At 41.1% G+C, this 21,763-nt stretch overlaps 1 long non-coding RNA gene across 1 annotated transcript; it reads right to left on the reverse strand.

Annotated features, from left to right (window-relative positions):
- Nucleotides 1–1,505: 1,505 nt before the first annotated feature.
- LOC105739425 lies at nt 1,506–20,070 on the reverse strand. Its single transcript, XR_001115337.2, has 4 exons — nt 19,990–20,070; nt 19,225–19,345; nt 19,018–19,119; nt 1,506–1,592 (listed from the first exon to the last, which is right to left on the reverse strand). It is a non-coding gene; the product is annotated as an uncharacterized LOC105739425 (long non-coding RNA).
- Nucleotides 20,071–21,763: the final 1,693 nt, after the last annotated feature.

Consider the following 21,763-nt stretch of genomic DNA (forward strand, 5'->3'; position numbering starts at 1 on the left):
CAATTCTAGGTACTCTACTTTTTAAAGCATGTGTTTATTTAAGTGACAGTAGTACAGGGTCTCTCTGTTTGATTCTATATGACTACTTTAAATGATAGTTACAGCATTTTTTTATCTAGTCATTTTAATGATTCTTTTGTGAAATAAATGGGTAGCAAGCATTCTCTACACAGAAAACTTTGCAGCCTCTATCTGAATCAAAATGATTTTTTAAAGAAGCAAAATAACTAATTCATTCACTAAACAGCTGTTTTTGGAAAGAGTAGTTATTTGGCTGAACTTAAGTGCTACCCTCTTCTGCAAATTACTTGTGTGTGTATATGTGTGTGTATTTGTATAGTCCAGATAGATATTAGCTATGGTTATCCATTAACAAAAAATAGGCCATTAAGAAAATTTCTAAATAGTGTATCTGTACTGGATATCTGTGAGGATTTGGGGGAGGGTGATCTCTCCAACATTCATTTCTGTTTTATTTTGTTAGAATGTCCCCAATGTCTGTAGATATTTGTAGCTTGGTCTTTCATCTCCAGCTTCTAGGAGGCACACCAAATGCATTACCTAGGCTGGGGCAATTGAAAGTTCCAGGTAAGATCTCACAGCTTGAGCCAGCAGTACAAAGAGAAAGCTTTGGTGCACATCCCCTATAGGAGCCTCAAGTAAGAGGTGATGGTGGATATATAGTGGTGACGATCACAGAAGTAGTGTTTAGCCATAATGATGTTCTGGTGATTTTGTTTCCTGTTTCTTGTCCCTCTGGAGTTGCCTCTATATATTCACTGAAATAACAATTGAGAGATTGCTCTGAACCAGTTACTATTTAATATTTCAGATACATGGGATACAGAAGCAGACAAAACTGATCTACTCCCTGGAATCATTCCTAAAAATAATCATAAATCCCTCTCTTTGCACCTAGGACTTTGCAAAGTGACGTTACAGGGTCTCCCAACAAGAGGCAGAATCTAATTTTCTTTTAACCCTTTTGGAGTTGAATTTGGGTTGGCTAATGAAACTGTCACAAATGTGACACACTCAGAGGTACGAAGGGTAATTGCTTACTGCAACCCTGTTGTGCCAGAAACACTGAGCACCATGTGAACAAGCCTAAGCAGGCTGGCTAGAGGATAAGGGATCACATAGAAAAAAATTCAACAGCCCAGCCAAGGGTCAGTGTGCTCTCTGCTGACCCAATTGATAAATTCAGATGAATGAGCTTCAGTCAAGGTCAACCAACCCTGCCCCAGACCAGAGGGACCACCCAGCTATGGGCAGCTCTAATTGCCAAACTATAGAATTATGAACTATAAGGGCCGGGCATGGTGGCTCACGTCTGTAATTCCAGCACTTTGGGAGCCCGAGGCAGGTGGATCACCTGAGGTCAGGAGTTCAAGACTAAGCTGACCAACATGGAGAAACCCTGTCTCTACTAAAAATACAAAAAATTAGCCGGGTGTGGTGGCGCATGCCTGTGATCTCAGCTACTCGGGAGGCTGAGGCAGGAGAATCACTTGAACCTGGGAGGCGGAGGTTGTGGTGAGCCAAGATCGCACCATTGCACTCCAGCCTGGGCAACAAGAGCGAAAGTCCATCTCAAAAAAAAAAAAAAGATTTATGAACTGTATAAATTGTTGCTGTTTTTAGACACTAGGTTTTGAAATGATTTATTACTCAGCAAAGGTCTAGTGGGTGGGTAGTCTAATATATATATATATATATATATCTGTCTTACATATATATAAATCTAAGCTGATGAAAACTGCTGTAAACATTTAAGAAGAGAAAGGAAAAAGAGCAATCAGGAAAGCTTTTCTTAAAAACATACTTGAGCCTGTGGATGCCTGCAGGACAGCTGTTTCAGAGAGGGGAGGCAGTAAGTACAAATATTTTGAGGCAGGAGCATGCTTGGTATATTCAGGGGAAGATGAGCAGGCCAGATGTGAACTAAGAGAAAGCCAGAGAGTGGGGAGGGAAATGCAGTGAGAGAGTGATACGGTTTGGCTCAGCGTCCCCGCTATAATCTCATCTTGAATCGTAATCTCCATGTGTCAATGGAGGGACCTGTGATCTCCATGTGTTGAAGGAGGGAGGTGATTGGATCATGGGGCCGTTTCCTCCATGCTGTTCTCATGATAGTGAGTGAGTTCTCAGGAGATCTGATGGTTTTATAAAGGCCTCTTTCCTCTTCACTTTCTCCTGACCTCGTGATCCGCCCGCCTCAGCCTCCCAAAGTGCTGGGGTTACAAGCGTGAGCCACTGCGCCTGGCCTTCCTCTTCACTTTCTCTTCTCTCTCCTGCTGCCTTGTGAAGAAGGTGCCTGTTTCTCCTTCTACCACGATCATAAGTTTCCTGAGGCCTCCCCAGCCATGTGGAACTGTGAGTCAATTAAACTTCTTTCCTTTATAAATTACCCAGTCTTGGGCAGTTCTTTAAAGCAGTGTGAAAGTGGACTAATACAGAGAAGTAGACAGGGACCAGTAATTACTGCAGAAGATGGAACATCGAATGCATGTTTTCAGAATAAAAGTGTGTGCTGAGACACATCAAGTGCCTGAGCACCACCTGTGCTTGGCCAGACCAATGGGAGAAAATGATCCAGGAAGTCAAAATGAGCATTTTCAGCCATCTGGAAGGGTGTGAAAGTGGTATGGGAGTGAGGAGGGGAGGCAATGAAGCAACTGAAAAAAGAACAATTAAAAAATATGATGAACAAATAAATTTATTTATATTCTACTAGCTCTTTGCTTCCCATGTACAAATCAACAACTTTGCAGATATTTTTCTTCCAGGAAACCTTAAAATCACATATTAGATGTCCCTTGCTGACATGCTTTTACATGCCTTTCCTCACCTCTTATGTAGTGATTTGTGTGTAACTAGGGACATTATTTTTAATTTTAGGCCAGGCATAAAGTAATTAGGAAGATAAATCTGTTACATGAAAGAATCAATCCTTTTACTCATTCCAAAGTCAAATTGAATTTTTTTTATCCAAGTCATTGCACTCTATGAGAGATTATACTGAGTTTTCTGCATTATTTTCAAGTTACAAATTATAAACAGGAAAAATTAGTACAGTATACACACTAGTGAGTTTACATATGGCAGAAATTCAGTTCTGCATGTTTAGCCTCATTCATCAAAGAACACTTCAAGCATGAATCTAGACACCATATAGTTTTGTGACAGTAATTTACTAAGGAATATCCTGGTATTCTAAGAGGGTTGAACCACCTTGACCGAATATTCCCCAGGAGTATAAGACGTTCAGCACCATGTGGCAAGTGAGGGCCAGGGACTGTGTACAAAATGATTTCAAGAGTCAGATCTGGTAATGTGTTTCCAAGTACAGTGGCAAGGCAGAAAAGACCCAGAGTAGTTACCTGAAATTAAATGTTAGAGCCACAGGATTGAGGCTCCCTGAAGAAACCAAAATGGGCAACCAAACAGTGGGTTGTAGGGTAGTCTGAGGAAAATGGAGGTCAGTAAATAGGTCCCTGTGTGTTTTTCAATTGATGCCTAGGGAAATAATACCTAAAGAAGGAGTTAGAGGGGCCGATAGGTGACCAGGGATGCTTTTTTAGGGAAGAAAATGTAAATGTGGATACAGATGAGCTGGGGTCTTTCCTATTGCCTGAGGATGATTCAATAAGAAGACCTAGTATAGAGAGTGAGTGGAGAACATCCAGCCTCGTTGTCCTCAGTGGAGAGCAGGATTGAGACAGCTTCTGGCAGACGGGATAGCTGTGGACACATTGTAATTGTGCCCCAGATGCTGTAGGTCTGCGGTCGTGCACTTGGTTTCAGCTTGCATGGGCTCTAGAGACAGAGCTGTCCAACAGAGCTTTCAAAGATGATGGAAATGTTCCATATCTGCATTGTCCATTAGAGTAGCCACATGTGACTGCTGAGTATTTGAAATGTGGTGTATGTGAATGAAGAGTTGAATTTTGAATTTTATTTTAATTAATTTGAATTTATTTGAATTTATTTTAATTAATTAAAATAACAATTCAAATTTGAATAGCCACATGTAGTTAATGGCTAACAGCCCTATTGGCCAGCACCACTCTAGAACATTTGCTTTTTAGGGCCTCTGCCCCTGATCTGGTGATGGGGATTTTATGGGAGTTCAGGGCCTCCATGAAAGCTGACTGTCTGCTTTGGTCTTTTTAAGACCTAGAATAAAGCCTGGTGCGGTGCAGTGTAGATGCTCAGTAAACATTTGTTGAATACATTAATTAATTAATTGAGAGAAGGGCAATCAATCACATGTAACACTCCGAGATCAATATTTATTTCCAAAGTTTTACCAAATTGCCATCATCTTGGTTTCCCTTAGGGAATGGCTCCTTGGTCAGGGTGATCTGTACCAAAGCTTCCCTTTGAAAACTTCTTGCTAAGGACAGGACCATGACAGTGAATCTCCATCCTGACTGGCTTCAAATGATTCTCCCAACTCAGGCTTAGTTGTTACATATTTTGAAAGCTGCATATTGTTTGCAACATTTGTGGAAAATTATATTGAAAGACTAAGTTAACACATTGTAAATCCTCTCACCCTACAGAGTACCAGGATCTAGTTTTTTACCATGTGAAAATGCCATAATAATTGCCATTGATTATGTGCCAAGCACAAAACTAGACACTTTGTAAGTAGCACTTCTAGTCATTATGACAATCCTGTAAATAAAAATTTCCATCTCCCTATTACTGATGAGCAAAATAAGGCTCAGAGATATTTAGTTTACTTGTCCAAGGTTACACACCTTCCAAGTAGTTGAGCTCTGTGTGCCTTCAAAATCCATGCACCTTTCAGTGTACCCCCTTGACTCAAAACACTGTTATTGCATCCTTCAAGGGACCCAAGAGCCTAGGAATGTAGAAAAGAAATAATGTTCACTGCAAATTGCTTGTTTTAGGAATATGTAACTAAAGAAACAAACAACCTACTATCTTAACAGGCTCCTTTTTGCCTGGGCCCAAATATAATTATGTATGCTATAGAAATGATAGCCACCTAAAGCACAGTACTGCCCAGTGGAAAAAGGTGGTCTTTATCCTAGCTGACGAATTACCCCCTTAGATAATAAATCTGAGAGAGCTTTGTGAAGGATGACTTAGAAGAAAGACAAGAGTTTCCATTGGGAAGCTAGAGAGCAGGGTAGAAAATTATTGTGGTAAGTTTATTTATGTTACCATTTTGGGCTTTTATGAGAAATCCTAAAAGCCACATCTCTGGAGCTGGAAACTTGGCAGAAAGACAAAATAAAATGTCCCATTTCTATCCAAGGAGTTACTAACATGATGGCCACGGGAGTCATTCTCTTTCCAGAAATGATTGAGCCTAATGTATTGTGATTACAAGGGAGAAACAAACCTAGAATCCAGTCAAGATGACTCTCTGGTCTCTTATTTGCTGCCAACTTGCAGCACCTGCTGGGAAGCCCAATGCTTTGCCTCATTTTCATCAGGACTTCGCTAATAGACCAGCAAGCTATGCAAAGTCAAGCTCTGAATGGCCTTGTTTGAGAAGAATTGAAGACAGGAAAGAAGAAATGTTCAGGTCACGGATTCTGTTCTTCCATTTATATGAACTAGGAAGCAACTCCAGAGGGGGTAGAATGACTTGTTAAAGGACCTCACATCAATCTCCAGCATCCAAGTCCAATCCTTGAACAACGCCACCCTTCACAGTGAATGTGACCGTGACTCTTGCTCCCCATTGCCTTAGTCCTCTCAACCTGGCCATAATTTTTGTTCTATTCTTTACTTTTCCCAATACTTTTCTACAGGCATAATTGTTCATGAATTCCAGTGCTGAGAAAGTGCTTGCCTGCTATTTGGCATCATCACTGTCATCTTCCTAATCACTACCAACCACTAGCACCTAGCAGATCGCAGTTATTTAGAGACTACAACTGTGTGATGAGCCTGCTGAGATATATTGATAAAAAAATCTTTTGAAGTAAGCATATGCCATAGATCTCTAAGAAGCTTCTAGTAGAGAGGGGTAGGAGCTATACAATTACAGATGCCCTAACATAGTTATAATGGTTGTTGTAGCTAGTATTTATTGAGCATTTACTAGGTACTATATCTAATGTTAAACATTCTGCATGTACGGTCTCCCTTAATTCTCAAATTCTACCTATGAGGTGGCAACTGGTATTATCTGCTTTTGCTGAATAAGGAAACTGAAATGGAGAGAGCTTAATAATTTGTCCAAAGTCATGCTCTGCTGACTCTTAAAGCTGAAGATTTTCCATTACCGCATTCAGGGAGTTGCGTGCCAAGCACGGGAATTCTTTTGCACTTGAAGCTCCCCAGTAATATAAGACTCCCTGCCCTTTCCCCCACATCTCTCCACAGATGGAATCTTGTGCTAGCGTAAGAAGTCCAGAGTCTATATTCCTGCCTGGGCCTGCTGGAGTCACTCAGTGGGCCTCCCCTCTCTCCCAAGGCCTCTCCTGACTCATTGTCCCCCAACCCCAAAGAAGCATGTTAATGCATGAATACAGGTCCAGATTGATGCATGGGTGGATAGCCATCACCTACCTGGAGTGCCAGGGGCTTCAGGGTGGTTATCATGGTCAAAACTATTAGCTCATCATGTCCATAACTGTGCCTTAAATTCTCTCATTAGCTTTACGTTACAAGTTAAGATCTGCTATTTGTAAATATCCTCTTAAAAATGCCAGGATAAGTTCTTAACTCAGCAACCAGCAGGGTCTTAAAAGATCACTTATTGTTTGGCATTTGAAGTGTACTTTTCCACAGAAGCCATGTTAAAAAACACTGGTTAGATTTCTACACTGGCCCACAAATCCTTCGCTTTTTAGCCCTAATGTACCTGTCATTTGGTACTAGTAGTACCGTGGTACTATTTCAACTGTATCTATTTCTGAAAATTGTTTCAATGGGAAAATGCAACAAGTTTCAACTCAAGATACTACACACATAACCTTTCCTTTTACTAGTGGGACTGGGAACTGATTGCCTGGTCTTCCCTAAGAGTGACAATAGGCATCCCTTGCCCTGGCCCAGGTCATTGGCCCTGGAGTTTCCTGTCTTGGCACAGGTACCAAGCAGAACATGCTGGAGGCTGCTGTGTGTGGAATTATGGGAATAATCAGAGAGGTGATGTTTTGGGGAAAACTGAACCTAAAGCCAGTCACATTACATAATTGGCAAACCTCATATTATATAATCTGGCAAAACTTAATAAAACTAAATAACAAATTTACCTCCCACTTGACCCAGTAGTGCCTGCAGAAATCTAGCCTCAGAAACAAAATAATCTGTATCTAAGGAGATATGCACACATGTGCACACACACACATACACTGTGGTTCTATTTTTTAGTAGCAAAATCTGGAAAACAACATAAGTGTCTATCAACAGGCAAATAAATTATGGTACATATTTAACATGGAATATTATGTATCTATTTAAAATTCTAGTTAGAACTACATCTATTAGCTTGGAGGATGTCCATGAGGTATTGTCAAAAAGGAAAATAAATCTGTAAGATAATATGCATATTATAAGTCAGATTTTGTAAAATGGGATCAAGAGCAGCTGAAAGCAAATAAACAAAAAAAATCTGCCCTCTCTATATGTCTGTGATGTATGGTTGGTGTGACAGTGGAGAACCATTTGGAATAACTTATACCAGGGGGTCAACAGTGGCAGCCTCAAGAAGGTAGGGGCAGGGGGTTTATATACTATACTCTGTGCCATTTTAGTTTGTTCAATTTATTTTGGAAGCACTGTTGCTTTTGTAAGGCTTAACTTTTTTTCTTTTTTCCTTTTTTTTTTTTTTTTTTTTCTAGATGGAGTCTCGCTCTGTCACCCAGGCTGGAGTGCAGTGGCACATCTTGGCTCACTGCAAGCTCCGCTTCCCAGGTTCACGCCATTCTCCTGCCTCAGCCTCCCGAGTAGCTGGTAGCTGGGACTACAGGCGCCCGCCACCATGCCCGGCTAATTTTTTCTATTTTTTTTTTTTAGTACAGACAGGGTTTTGCTGTGTTAGCCAGGGTGGTCTCGATCTCCTGACTTCGTGATCCGCCCGCCTCGGCCTCCCAAAGTGCTGGGATTACAGGTGTGAGCCACTGCGCCCGGCCATAACTTTTTCTCTTAAAAAGTTGAAATTAATGCCGGGCATGGTGGCTCATGCCTATAATCCCAGCACTTTGAGAGGCTGAGGCGGGCAGATCACCTGAGGTCAGGAGTTCGAGACCAGCCTGGACAACATGGTAAAACCCCGTTTCTACAAAAAATACAAAAATTAGCTGGGCGTGGTAATGGGCGCCTGTAATCCCAGTTACTTGGGAGGCTGAGGCAGGATAATCACTTGAACCTGGGAGGTGGAGGTTGCAGTGAGCCGAGATCATGCCATTGCACTCCAGCCTGGGCAACAAGAGAGCAGAACTCAAAAAAAAAAAAACAAACAAACAAAAAAAAAAAAAGTTGAAATTAAAAAAAAAAAGTTGAAATTTAAAAACACAAAATGAAAGGTGAAAGAAAGTACTGAAAACATTCCAAGCAAGGCTGTTTCAATGTTTCATAGGCTGTGCCTTGGGCATGATTAGGAGGAAACAGTTGGGGTTCCATACCTGGCCTAGGTAGTAGCAGTGGTGGTCCTGGGGCAGATGTGGTGGAGATGATAGTAATTCTTAGAGAAGCAGGAGCTCCAAACATTCTTCTAAACGCAGAAGAGGTGGTAATGAAATGGGGGAAAGTAAGACATTCCTGAAGAACAATACTTCTCCACCATATATATTCCTATAGGCAGAAAAATAATCTTATTTTGTGTCTATAGCTCCTGGCATCATACCTAAATCAGATATTGTCAGGATGCTCTGATCTGGGACAAAAAAAAACAACTTCACCCTCCCCCCACCCCAAAACACAAACACAAACACATACACACACACACACACACACACACACACACACACACAATGGTGAGATAAGCAGGTGTCTGGGAGCGCTAGAAGATTTTATTTTTATATGTAAAGCATTGATAAGATAGAGGATCTTAGGTAGGGATGACTCCTTGGAAGAGAGAGTTCAGTAAGTCATTTATACCTTAAATAAGAATGAGCTCATCAGGATATTCTTCTATATTCCTTGCCCAGGATTTGGCAGAGTGACAAAGAAACATGCCAAATAGAGACTGAATAATAGCTCTGCTAGATGACTTATGTCTTGCTGAACAAACATTTCCCAGATCTGTTAGAGTATCAAAGCATCATCTTCCCTTTTCAATATTTTGACAACATAAAAATCATCATCATCATCATCATCAGTATCATCATCATCATTGTCATCATGACCACTAAGGTGAACTGAGTGCTTGTGTTCCAGGCACTCTGCTAAAAGCTTTATATCCACTATCTCATTTTATGTGTATAACATCCCTATGAGGTAAGACTCTATTATTATCTGTATTTTACACATAGGGAAATTGAGCCAGGATTCAAACGCACTTTATTTGATTCAGTACCCATACTCTTAATAAACTTGGGAGGAAGTTGCTACCACATACTTGTTAGGGCTCAAACCAGCTCCCTGAAATCAAACTTCCATGAGTGTAAAGTGACATATGTGGGTTCCCCAGAAATCAATTTCATTAGTCTATGATGACATATCCCCAGATTGGAAACAGCCCTTATGAAAAGCTGCTGAGGATTTAGCCGATCATGAGCCTGACCTGAGCCAAGAGTGTGATGTAGCTATTAAAACAACAGTCTGACACTGATTCAGTAGAAGTACAGGGTTGTAATGTTATTAAGTAACAGGTCTGTCATACTCTATTGTTCCAAAACAAAAAATCAGGAATATTTTTTCTTGTGGACAATACATTTTAAAAATAAGCATGTACGAACGACAGTGTTTTGGGAGAAGCATGACAAAGAATTTTCAAGGTACTCAGTGGTACTTACTCTAGGCCAGGCACTCCGCTGAGTGTTTTACATGCATTGTCTAATTTAATTTTCACAATGCCTCTAGAAGGTGTGTACTCTGTTTTTCACAAAAGAGAAAATGAGGATTAGGGTACTTAAGAAATGTGTCCTAGGTTAAACAATTGATAAATTGTTTATCAATTGCAGAGCTGGGATTTCATACCAGGCTTGCCTGAAACCAGAGCCTAGGGCACTCTCTGTAGCCGGGACCCAAAAAATTGTGACCTGCATGCAACTATGGAGCAAGTTTAGGATGAGCCCAGAGAAAATAAGACTTTGGGGAAAAACCCACTGGTTGTCTTTGGTATCTGGGTCAATGTATAACATAGATATGTTTTATTTAGTCCACATTGTTGTTACTGTTTTTTCTTTTTAAAGAGAACTTTACACAATGATTCTTATTCCTACTTTGCTTAAAAAATTTTGTAGGCAATACCAGACCCTCATTTTTAGCCTTGAGAGCTGCAGGGCATCTTCCCCAATCAAAGGGCATAGATTTGCCAGTTGATTATAGCGCGCACAATGCCTTACAAAATCTTTCATCTAATTCTTTTAAGCCACCCATCTGGCTCCAGGGGGAAAGAGGGAAAACTGTGTTCTGTTGAGCTCCAGCGAGTAGAAGGGAGGCCAGTTCCTTCAGCAGAGAAGCCCTTTCTATAAAGTAGTTCAAGTTAACGGTTTAGACCAAAAACTTCATGAGATTGTGAGGTTTCCATCTGTGGAAATAATCACATGGGGTTTCGACATGTCAGAGATTCTGTGTCAGGCTAAGATACTGGAATAGATGAACTCTATGATCTCACCATTCTGGTTCTCATATAATAGGTCCTTAATATCTGTTTTTAGGTTTCAAAGTCCCCGCTGAAACATTTTCTTGCAGGGATATTTTCTTTCAAGAAAATAATACCTGCAGAATGGGAAAGAAAATTGATGCTGTTTGCATGTTCTCTACCATGCAGGTATTATTGTCTTAATAAGAAAAGATAAGCTAGAAAGAGCAGATGATTATAGTGAGGTATTTCACTCAGTCAGGATTTTTTCTGCCTATGAGTAGTTGAATGTTATTTTCTGCCAGTTAATTTTCCTATAAGCTATTGCAAGATTCTTGCTAGTGGACAAATAACATTTGAATTCCTAGGGAAAAAGGGCTTCTTTAACAGGTCTAACACTGGCAATTTTGAAGGATGAGGAGAGATACTTACTAAGTGAGCTCATCAAATAAAAAAGACTATTGTTGGGACAATAGATAACTTTTTTGCTTATGAAATTTCAATAAATATATGTGATAATGGTTTGAAATAGTGACATGTAATATATTTTTAGTTATGTAACTAAGTGTAAACTTTAAATTTGTAGTTTTAGTTACTTGTGTGGACAGAAAAAATGGAACATGTGTATGATAAAAATAACACTTTACATTTTTACTGTACTTTCCAAAGCCCTATCCCACCATTGAATTTAATTTACACAACAATTTTGTGTGATGTTTTCTCAGTTAACACACATGATATTTCAGTGTAATGGTGTCATAGCCCTTAAGTTTTAGTAGGAGCGACAAACCCAAATGCCTGTAGGGGTAAGGCAGGTAATGTAATGAGCAAAACAGAGGCACATGTAAGAAACAACAGTGCAAAGACATTGATAAAAGACACATTTGGCCTCAGTTGAGGAGAACAGTGTGATGGATCAGTCCATGCTTAACACGGTCGCTCAGCATATATTTCCATATTCTTCTACGTACATTTCTGGACTACAGCTAGTGTCCTACCGGTGAATTAGGCTCTGGGAATTAGATGCCTTTGTGTGTGATTTGGAAGGCTAGATTGGGGGCTTCTTTCTCCCACTGTTTTACTTGGCACATAAGGTTGCAGGTTGTAGAGAGGCAGCTGTAGCCAGAGTATTGGCCTTCTGATCTTAGAATCGCTGATACAATCAGCATTCAGAATCGCTGTGTTCTTGAAGAGCTAGAAATCAAGATGTGAAATAAATTGTGAATAAATGTGAAATAAATTGATTTTTAAAATATACTTAATACTTGATTTTTAAAATATGCTTACCGTGAACTACATTGGTTTCTTAAAATATACTTTTCAGGAATACTTTTAGATTTACTTGAAGGTTATGAAGATAGTACAGAGAGTTCGCATCTTTTCCACGCCAATTTCCTCTATTTTTAGTACCTTATATTCTTATGGTACAAGTTGAGTATCCTTTGCGGAGTCAGAAGTGTTTTGGATTTTGAATTGTTTTGGATTTTTGCATTATACTTACTGGTTGAGCGTCACTAATTGAAAAATCCAGAATACCAAATGCTTCTCTGAACATTTTCTTTGAGAATCACATCAGTGCTCAAAACATTTCAAATTTTGGAGCACTTCAGATTTTGGGTTTTCTAATTGGGTATGATCAACCTGCATATTTGTTAAAATTATTGAACTAATATTGATACACCATTATTAATGAATATCTATACTTTGTATGGATGTCTTTGGTTTTTACTTTTCATCCTTTTTTGACCCAAGATCCCACTGAAGATATGACATTAGATTTAGTTGCCATGTCTCTTTAGGTTCCTCTTGGCTGTGAAAGTTTCTGAGACTCCATATTTTTGTTGACCTTGATAGTTTTACAAAATACTGAGAAGGTATTTTGTAGAAGTCCCCTCAATTGGGGTTTGTCTGATGTTTTTCTCATAATTGACTGGGATTATAGGTTTCGGGAAGGAAGACTTGTCATGCCAGACCCCTATTGATGCCAGTAGGGACGGCACTGTGTCTGCAGGTCTAAGAAGAGACCCAGACCCAGCAAAGGAGACATAGGGTTTATGGAGGACTTATATACAGTGACTGTGGGCTGGACAGGAGAAGCACTATCATTTGTAAAAAGCACGCAGTTTAAATAGCACTTTTACTTAGCACTGTCCATCTAGAAACCTCCATTTAACTCAAAACAGGGTTCTCAATTCCCTGAATACCTGCATAACAAGGAATGGGCCAGGTGTTCTGATGTCCTTCTTAAATAAGGAGTAAACCTCTGGGTTGGCCATACCTGGATTCCTTAGTTTGGAATTCTGAGCCAACATTCTTCTTAGACCATGGTGTCATGCTTGGGGTATGCTGAAGTTGCTGCTGACAGGTGAGGATACATCTGTCTTATAAGAGCACAGAGGCAAAGTGCCATTCTCATCACATCATATCAAGGGTACATATTATAAATATGACTGATTATACTAATGTTGATGACCTGGCTGAGGTAGTGTCTGTCTGCTGTCTCCACTGTAAAATTGCTCTTTCACCCTCTCTCCATACTGTACTCTTTAGAATAAAGTCACTATGCACAGCCTTCTTGGGAGTTGATATGGCTTGGCTATGTCCCCACCCAAAATCTCATCTTGAATTGTAATCCCCATAATCCCTATAATCCCTACGTGCCAAGGGCGGGACCAGGTGGAGGTAATTGAATCATGGGGGTGGTTTCCCCCATACTGTTCTCATGATAGTGAGTGAGTCTCATGAGATCTGATGGTTTTATGAGTGTCTGGCATTTCCCCTGCTTGCACTCATTCTCCCTCCTGCGGCCCTGTGAGGAGATGCCATTCACCTTGGTTGTAAGCTTCCTGAGGCCTTCCCAGCCATGAGGAACAATGAGTCAATTAGACCTTTTCTTTATAAATTACCCAGTCTTGGGTATTTCCTTATAACAATGTGAGAACGAACTAATACAGTAAATTGGTACCAAGGTAGTGGGGTATTGCTTTCAGATACCTGAGAATGTGCAAGCAACTTTGGAACAAGGTAATGGGCAGAGGGTGCAACAGTTCGAAGGGCTTAGAAGAAGACAAGAAAATGTGGGAAAGTTTGGAATTTCCTAGGGACTTGTTGAATGGCTTGGACCAAAATGTTGATTGTGATATAGATAATAAAGTTCAGGCTGAGGTGGTCTCAGATGGAGATGAGGAACTTTTTGGGAACTGGAGTAAAGGTGACTCTTGCTATGCTTTAGCAAAGATACTGGAAGCATTTTGCCCCTGCCCTAGAGATCTGTGGAACTTTGAACATGAGAGAGATAGTTTGGGGTATCTGGCAGAAGAAGTTTCTAAGCCTCAAAGTATTCAAGAGGAAGCTTGTTTGGAAGCTTCAAATGTTTGGAAAATTTGCTGCCTGACAATGGAATAAAAAAGAAAAACCCATTTTCTGGGGAGAAATTCAAGTTGCTGCAGAAATTTGCATAAGTAACAAGGAGCCAAATGTTAGTCACCAAGACAATGGGGAAAACGTCTCCAGGGCATGTGAGAAGTCTTCACAGCAGCCCGTTTCATCATGGGCCTGGAAGCCTATGAGGGAAAAATGGTTTGTGGACCGGGCCAGGGACTACCTCTCCGCCCGCCCCCCACCCCCCCCCCCCCCGTCCCCCAGCCTACTTCTCTGTGCAGTCTTGGGACATGGTGCCTTGCATCCCAGCTGCTTCAGCTTCAGCCATAGCTAAAAAAAAAAAGTCAAGGAGGGGCTGGGCGCGGTGGTTCACGCCTGTAATCCCAGCACTTTGGGAAGCCAAGGCGGGCGGATCATGAGGTCAAGAGATCGAGACCATCTTGGCCAGCATGGTGAAACCCCATCTCTACTAAAAATATAAAAATTAGCTGGGCGTGGTGGTGCACACCTGTAGTCCTAGCTACTTGGGAGACTGAGGCAGGAGAATCGCTTGAACCTGGGAGGCAGAGGTTGCAATGGGCTGAGATAGCACCACTGCACTCCAGCCTGGGTGACAGAGGGAGACTCCGTCTCAAAAAAAAAATACATAAAATAAAAAATAAAAAGGGCCAAGGTTCAGCTTAGGCCATTACTTCAGAGGGTGCAAGCCCCAAGCCTTGGTGGCTTCCACATGGTGTTGAGCCTGTAAATGCACAGAAATCAAGAATCGGGGTTTGGAAACCTCTGACTAGATTTCAGATGATGTATGGAAATACCTGGATGTCCAGGCAGAAGTTTGCTGCAGGGGCAAAGTCCTCATGGACAACCTCTGCTGGGAAAGTGCAGAAGGGAAATGTGGAGTCAGACACAGTGGGGACACGGAGTCCCCACTGGGGCACCACTTAGTGGAGCTATGAGAAGAGGGCCACCACCCTCCAGACCCCAGAATGGTAGATCTACTGACAGCTTGCAGTGTGAGTCTGGAAAAGCCACAGACACTCAATGAAGAGCAGCCAGGAGGGGAGCTTTACCCATCAAAGCCACAAAGGCAGTGCTGCCCAAGGCTATGGGAGCTCACCTCTTGCATCAGTGTGACCTGAATGTGAGCCATTGAGTCAAAGGAGATTATTTTGGAGCTTTAAGGTTTAATCACTGTCCTATTGGATTTGAGACTTGCATGGGGCCTGTAGCCCCTTTGTTTTGGACAATTTTTCCTATTTTGAACGGACCTATTTACCCAATGCCTGTACCCTCATTGTATCTAGGAAGTAACTAATTTGCTTGTGATTTTATAGGCTTTTAAGCAGAAGGGACTTGCCTTGTCTCAGATGAGGCTTTGAACTTGGACTTTTGGGTTAATGCTGGAATGCTTCAAGATTTTGGGACTGGTGGCATGATTGTGTTTTGAAATGTGAGGACATGAGATTTGCAGGGGAACCAGGGGTGGAATGATACCCTTTGGCTGTGTCCCCACCCAAAATCTCATCTTGAATTATAATCCCCATAATCCCCACGTGTCAAGGGTGGGACTAGGTGGAGATAATAGAATCACAGAGGTGGTTTTCTCCATGCTTTTCTTGTGATAGTGAGTGAGTCTCACAAGATCTGATGATGGTTTTATAACCATCTGGCATTTCCCTTGCTTGCAGTCATTCTCTCTCCTGTTACCCTGTGAAGAGATGCCTTCTGCTATGATTATAAATTTCCTGAGGCCTCCCAGCCATGCAGAACAGTGAGTCAATTAAACCTCTTTCCTTTATAAATTACCCAGTCTCTGGTATTTTCTTTTTTCTTTTACTTTTAGATGGAGTCTTGCTTTGTCACCCAGTCTGGAGTGCAGTGGTGTGATCTTGGCTCATGCAACCTCTGCTTCCCAGATTTAATCAATTCTCCTGCCTCAACTTCCCAAGTAGCTGGTATTACAGGCATGCACCACCACGCCTGGCTAATTTTTGTATTTTTAGTAGAGATGGGGTTTCACCATGTTGGCCAAGTTGGTCTCGAACTCCTGACCTCAAGTAATCCACCCGCCTCAGCCTTACAGACATGAGCCACTGTGCCTGACCTGTCTCAGGTATTTTCTTATAGCAATGTGAGAATGAATTGATACAGGAGTGAAGTAGCTACATAATTTATGTGGAATTCTTCTTTTTGAGATACTTTTCTCTTCTCCCGTTTATTACTTTATTCAATAATTTCTTTACATAAGTATGAATGCATGGATATTTTATATTTTGAGTCACAATTCAATATTATGTTATTTCCTTTGTTGCTCAAATTGTTGATAATATTGGCCATTGGGAGCTCTTTCAGTTGGCTCCCATGTCCCTCTGTCATCCCCCCATCATTCTGTGAGTTTTTTTGGCTTTGGGGTTTTTTTTGGAGTACTTCCTTACTTTCTAGTACTATAAGATGCTTTGGACTCATCTTGTATATTCCCTGCCTCAAGTCTAGAATCTGCTATTTATCAGTTGATTTTTAAATCTTGCCTTGAAAGAAAAATTTTTCTTTCTTTTTTTTTTTTTTTGAAACAAAGGGCAGAACAAACAAAGCACGTCTGTGAGCTCGATCAAGGCTGTGAACCACCAGTTGGTGACTATGCTAGTGGATTCCATTCCAAACTCTGTAGTATCACTCTTTTGTTCTATTGTTAGCTTGTGAGTGCTCTCACCTCACAGCTCATATCAAATCTGCTCTCATTCTCTTCATTCACACGGGTAGAGGTGACTGTTCATGGTTCTTTTATTCTAAAAGTGGTCAAGTATTAAGATAAATCAATCACTTAGAAGGCATGGTAGTGAATTCAGGTGAAATATAGTGATCCTGTACACTCTCTTTCTCAAAAAACGACAGTCTATTTGAAACAGAAAGGATGGATAAAATAAGACTCTACTCACAAAAAAGCCAAAATGTAGTAAGTGCCGCAAGTTGGCAATGTACACATATGAAATCAGGACAGCATAGGATAAGAGAAAGCAGTGGGAGACTCTGAGGACCTGAGAGGGACCATGAATTGATAGATCATGATTGATTGCTCTCTCATGATCGGTGACTTCCATGGAGAGCAAGAGAGCGCCAGCATTATGTAGGTGGGCTGACCACCACTCAGCTCTAGATGATTGTTATCACACAGAAAAGAGGGCCTTGTGTTGGCAGGTCTTCTGATTTTGAACAGAAAACTGAAGGTTTTCTAAAATCACTCCATTTTTAATTACTGACAGCATATTCCTTCCCTCTCACTCTCAAAAAGCACTAAAACAATTTGAAATTTAAACCTCTTTGGGGCCACCAGTTTGAGACCACTGCAGGGAGGATATTGCTGATGAGCTTTCATAGAATTTCAGGCATCAGGCAGGTTCTGGAGGTCTTTTTTAGACTCAGGGTCCTCCTTTATTATACCCTAGGTCTAAAAAAGTTGCTCCTGTGTGAGCAACTGCTCCTTACCTCAATGGAATGCTGACTCCAGCCCCTTCTCCTAGTACTTTGTCAGTAGCACTACTGGGAAAAGCTGAAACAACAGGACTTAAACAAGAACTTGGCCACAAGATGTGCTGCTTTCTTCTGTTTCTTGCATTTAGAAAAATTTGCTGAAAACATTCTCAACCATCACAGGGTAGCTGAGGTGCTATGAGACTCAAGGTTGCAGTGACATAATCATCATTACTAACACAGCAAAGTGAGCACTTAGAAAATCGTTGAGTTTGGCTGGGCACAGTGGCTCATGTCTATAATCCCAGCACTTTGGGATGCCGAGGCAGGTGGATCACCTGAGGTCAGGGGTTTAAGACCGGCCTGGCCAACATGGTGGAAACTGTCTCTACTAAAAATACAAAAATCAGCCAGGTGGGGTGGTGGGTGCCTGGAATCCCAGCTACTTGGGAGGCTGAGGCAGGAGAATTGCTTGAATCCGGGAGGTGGAGCTTGCAGTGAGCTGAGATCGTGCCGCTGCACTCCAGCCTGGGTGACAGAATGAGACTCCGTTTCAAAAAAAAAAAGAAAGAAAAAGAAAAAAGAAAAGAAAATGGTCGACTTTATATGCTTAGTGAAGAGAGGCTCAGGGCATAGAATCAAATTCTCCTTTGCTGATGGATCCAGTGCCTGGGGAGCCGGTCCCCCACGAGGCTTGCATTCCAGGGTCCTCAGCTATGCGTCCCTCCAGAGGCTGAGTCAGGACTGGGAAGTCTCTTATTGGCACAAAGGAAGCTACGCTGAGAGGCTCCCCTGGCTGGTAATTGTGCTTCCCTCCGCCTCACTCAGCCATGCTCCAAGAGCCTAATGAGCAGCCTGGCTGGAGGAGCCCCTAGAAGCCACCTGCCCTGCTGTCTCAAGATTAATGGAATCAAGTGATGCAGCAAAAATGCCATGACAGAACCTTATGCTGCCAATCCTCTCGGTGTCATTTAACTAAAGAAACCGTAAACAAAAACGAAGAAGAAGAAAACAGCTGGTGGTATAATCCTGCTCTATTCTTCATGAGAAAGAGAAAGGGGAAGAGAGTTCTGATTTTCATATCTGAGAGGTCTCTGTTGGCTGAAACTTCTAGGGAAGCTTCTACGTATGCATAGTTGTAACTCCAACTTTATTGTGAAGTGTTAGAGCTGGGATTCAGCTGTAGCCCCTCCCTCTCGAAGATGGCCCTTTCTGACCTCCAGAGCTCTACTTCAAACAACTCAATTTCAGGGATTTCATAGCTCTTTATAAACTGAGCAGTGAGTAGTAGCACATTCTATTTCTCTTGATTCAAGAGAAGAGAAACCAAGGCACTGAATAAACAGGCCGTTTGGTGTGGTCAGGGCCTAAGAGTACAGAAGCAGAGTCTGACATTTGAGTTATATTCTTTGGCAAACAATACTCACTATTTCTTGACAAATTTCAAGTTTTGCTCTTGAGAGAGGAACTGTAGTTACGACTTTGTTGAAAGACATGGAATCAGGCACTCAAAAGTGCACTGGATAATGCTGCAGTTTGCAAGAGAGGACACAAAATGGAAAAGTCAAGAATGTTAATGGCTAAGGCAGACGAACAGGTTATTCACTTTCTTTTTGAACTCTGTGCCTACCCACCTTCGGGGGATTATATTCTCCATCCTGAGAAAGCAAATTGGCCATGCTTTATAGCCCAAATACTGGCTGGCAGTCTCATTTGAGGAATTTGTTTGTCTTGCTGTCAAGCTTGCGTTCTGAGCTAAATGGGCCAGAGAGAGTGAAGAATACTGTGGAAACACGGGCTAAACCCAGGGTGAAATTATTACAATGTAAAATATCCCTTTTAAGAAAGCTGCAAATTCTAAAAATTCTGTTCTGGATTTCTGGAATTACAGATCAATGATAAAGGGTGACTGATTCATGATGTGACAAGTTAGCACCCAGCTTCTCCCAATAAATGTCATCCAGGCCTTCTTTTTGTGAAAGAAAAAAAAAAAAAAAGGCTTTTCCCCCCCCATACATAATACTTACAATAAAATTATTTAGACATCCAAATACCACAACTTTTGTGGCTTAATACTGACTGCTTTTTTTTAGTTAATAAAAACTATCATTTATAGAATATTTACTATGTGCCAGGAATTACACTGAATTAGGACTTTACATAAATGATCAAATTGAATCTTCATAATCCTATGAAAAAGTACTATCCCTGTTTTACAGATGAAAAAACCGAAGCATGAAGAGGATTAGTAATGTGGCTAAAATGGTGCAGCCGAAGTGTGGCAGAGCTGGGACCCAAACCCAGGGATCTGAGCCAAAGGCTCATGTTTTGACCTCTTAGTGCCTTAAGGCTCACTGATTGAAGTGTGAACTCTGCAGTGAGTTTCTGTTATTCCATACCTCACTCTCTCTCTGGGCTCCAACTCTACTTCTTTTATTCAGCATTTTAGGTTCTTTATTTAGGAGCCTGTAGAGTTCAGGCAACTTGAATATGAGCATGTCTTCTTGCAATGAGAATTCCCAAGTTCCCACATACGAGGAGCACAAACCTGACTTTGTACTTCCTGTGCCTTCTACACGTTTTTGTTTCTGTTCAGGCCAGCACCAGTTAACCAGATTAATTAAGCTTAATACAAACTAGACAAGCTGAAGCTCAAAGTAAATTAATGAAGAGCCTATTCTATCAATCTAGGCGAATATTGGAAAAGTACTTATGGGCCTTGTTCTCTCAAATGAGGACTGAGGGCTTGCTGCTAAACAAAGCTCAGGTCCCATAAAATCCCTAGGTGTAACTTTTTCCATTAGTATTCTCACTGATTTAGAATGATTGTTATTCCAGCCTCACCCCCACCTCTTCTCTCCAGCCCTTAGCAATTTATTTTCCTTTTAAAGATTTTCTTTTTAACAATCTCCACACTGGCTTTTACCACCAAATGAAGGGAAACTCTTTCCTTGGAACTTTCTTTGTTGCTTTTTCAAAATACAGCCCTGAAAATCTGATACTCGAAACTTATGTTTATAGTATATTAATTAGATCCTTCCTATGCCATAATTGTGGCCAGGTGCCTGGATTGGGAAGAGGACTGAGAAAGGCACTTACCTATAAGGTAAGATTACAGGCCCATCAACAGGGTACTGGCTAAACAAACTATAGTTTTATATGATAAATATAATAGCATAGTTAAAAATAATGAGATATAAAGTAAGTTGTAACATGGTGCAGCAAAAATACACAGTGTATTTTTTTATTTCATTTATGTAAGTGGCAATCACCAAGGAATACCATATATATCTTTTCCCTGTGGGTACACATACATGGGTGTACGTGAATATAACAATATTTGAAAGATGCATTCAAAATCATACCGATACCCCCAGGAAGAAGAGAACATGAAGCTACTAAGAAAGTGTAAGAATAGGCCGGGCGCGGTGGCTCACGCCTGTAATCCCAGCACTTTGGGAGGCTGAGGCGGGCGGATCACGAGGTCAAAAGATCGAGACCATCCTGGCTAACACGGTGAAACCCCGTCTCTACTAAAAATACAAAAAATTAGCCGGGCGTGGTGGTGAGCGCCTGTAGTCCCAGCTACTCGGAGAGGCTGAGGCAGGAGAATGGTGTGAACCCGGGAGGCGGAGCTTGCAGTGAGCCGAAATTGTGCCACTGCCCTCCAGCCTGGGCGACAGAGTGAGACTCTGTCTCAAAAAAAAAAAAAAAAAAAAAAAAAGAAAGTGCAAGAATAAGCAAAACAGAATTTTAGCCTTATACATGTTGTTTTAATGTGAAAAGGAAAATGTATTCATGTATTTCTTATATAATTAAAAAAAGATTTTTAAAAAGGTAAAATAACTTCAGCTTTAGAGAAGGTCACTGCAGCCCCCAAATAGGATACTTCTACTTATTTCTTGGTACATCATAAAATCCCTTACAGTCTTTATATAATTAAAATCAGAATCCAAATGTAAGTTTCTCTAGACTATGTGACAAGGAGAGCTCACCTCCTGGTAGAATGTAAATGAGCGACACTGTTTCCTTGAGATCAGGTTTTGTTTGGGAGATGTTAGGGCTGCAGGATCAGAGCTGAGGAAGTCTCAGTTTTGCTAGGGATGTGATACTCTTAGCTAGTTTTGTAAGTTCACGTGGGGATTGCCCTAGTTAAGGGCTCAATCTCTGAGG

Source organism: Nomascus leucogenys, chromosome 2, assembly GCF_006542625.1.
Source record: "Nomascus leucogenys isolate Asia chromosome 2, Asia_NLE_v1, whole genome shotgun sequence".
In the NCBI taxonomy this organism is placed as follows: Eukaryota; Metazoa; Chordata; class Mammalia; order Primates; family Hylobatidae; genus Nomascus; species Nomascus leucogenys.